The sequence below is a fragment of the Oxyura jamaicensis genome, unplaced genomic scaffold (genome assembly GCF_011077185.1).
Source record: "Oxyura jamaicensis isolate SHBP4307 breed ruddy duck unplaced genomic scaffold, BPBGC_Ojam_1.0 oxyUn_random_OJ66093, whole genome shotgun sequence".
NCBI classification, from domain to species: Eukaryota; Metazoa; Chordata; class Aves; order Anseriformes; family Anatidae; genus Oxyura; species Oxyura jamaicensis.
In genome coordinates this window covers 1,487-3,254 of record NW_023308047.1, presented here as the reverse complement: position 1 = coordinate 3,254, position 1,768 = coordinate 1,487, and the positions used below count along the sequence as shown (strand labels likewise).

The following is a 1,768-nucleotide window of genomic DNA, read 5'->3' as shown; positions in this document are numbered from 1 at the left end:
ATTCTTGCAGAAGACAACTCGCGTAGCAGGAAACTGAGCATCAATGGCACACTGAACCAAAACTGTTTCCCCCTCCTGGGCACTGGAAGCATTGAGGAACAGGACTGGAGCCTGGTATTTACCTGGAGGGAAGGCACAGGGATTCCCCAGGCAAGCATTAGTGAGTGCTGGGTGGCAAAACCAACTGCATGGCAAGGCTGGAAGGGTTTGCTCTCCTGGGGTTTACAAGGGGGATTGTTAGGGAATAATCCTCTTCTCTTTTCCCATCCCTTTCCCTAGCACATGTTCATTTTCGGGACCCACCTCCATGCTCCCGCAGTCCTGGAGAGCTGCAGATGTCCTGGGTGGTCACTCCAGCACCTGCAGCATGGGGTAGAGAGGGCTTTGCTTAGGGTGGCAGTGACCCAGCTCACCCCCACCTCCCTGCGCACAACCCCACTGCTGAGTTCTGCCTGAGCAGGTGCCTTCCCACCCACACATGTCCAAATGGGATCAACTTCATCTCCATGCTTAGCACCATCCCAAGCCTAGCCTTGATGTGTCTTCTGATCCATTTGGAGTCCCGAGGCACCCTAGAGCATCCAGTGTCCTGACTGTGTTACTCTAAGACACCAGAAAAACTTTTAGTGCTGGACAAGTGTGCCACTTGCACAGGTCTGTATCACACTTGATGGAAGCAGTCCCCATCCTGCCTTCCCCAAAACAACTCTGCCCCACAGTGCTGCACACCTGCCCCACACACACTGTCCCCATCCTCTCCTGTGCCCACCACGGGCCTGTCCTGCCCCCACCAGCAGCCCTCCAGCCCTCAGCCCCCACGCACAACAATGCCCCAACTCACAGAGCGCCAGCAGCAGGACGGCAGGGCCAGAAGGAGACAGCCTTGCCCATGGCGCCTGCCCCAGCATCTTTTGGGGCGCTGCTCTTGGGGAGCCGCGTCTGCTTCAGGTGTCTGCTTTGGTGTGAGCTGGGGCTGGTGGGACAGAGGCTTGTTGTGCAGCTGGGACCTGTGCTGTGGGCTTTCTGTGGCCACCTGAGCCTGGCCCACAGCCAGAGGCTCTCATCAGCGGGGGCCTTGCCTCAGCCCCTGCTACATCCGCTGCTTTTATTGAGCCCCCGTTGTTATTTCTGTCCTCTCACACACCGCAACTCATGCTGGTTTTATGTGTATCTCAAAGGCAGTATTTTTCCTACATGGCCTCCAGCCCCTTTTCCCCTTGCCAGATTTGGCTCTCAGTTTTGCCACGCTCCACCAGGCTAACAAACATCTGCGGCCTCTCCAAAATCCTTTTCCATCCCTTCCACACCCATGTGGGCACAGCACTGCTGCATCCCCTGACGATGCTCAGCCCCTGTACTCTTGTTGCTTGGGCAAGGCTGTGCAGTCTGAGCCCCTCTGCCTGCCAGTAGCTCCACGGGGAGACCTGGTGCTGCTGTAAAAATTCATTAGGGGGCCATTCAGCATGGGATGTCATGCTCAGGGACTGGATGATCATGAGCCAGCTAGTGCTGAGCAATTACTTTTTGCCTCTCCCCTTTTTGCCGTCTTCTTGGTTTCATTCCTCTTTTCCTTACCTGATGGTTTTATTTTGCTGGGCTGCTGAACTCCACCACAACCGCTCTCTCACTTCCCCCGTTGGAAGAGGAAGATAAGGAAGTGTGTTGGAAAGAATAAAACAGGCTCATGGGTTGAGATAAGGATAATTTATTTAAAGGGAAAATTAGAAGGGTGATTCCAGAGACTCCTTGCTGTCTCAAACTACTTGTT

The 1,768-nt window shown here is 54.6% G+C and overlaps 1 long non-coding RNA gene across 1 annotated transcript; it reads right to left on the bottom strand.

Moving 5' to 3' along the window:
- LOC118159052 lies at nucleotides 1–1,227 on the bottom strand. Its single transcript, XR_004746981.1, has 3 exons — nucleotides 842–1,227; nucleotides 304–360; nucleotides 1–122 (listed from the first exon to the last, which is right to left on the bottom strand). It is a non-coding gene; the product is annotated as an uncharacterized LOC118159052 (long non-coding RNA).
- Nucleotides 1,228–1,768: the final 541 nt, after the last annotated feature.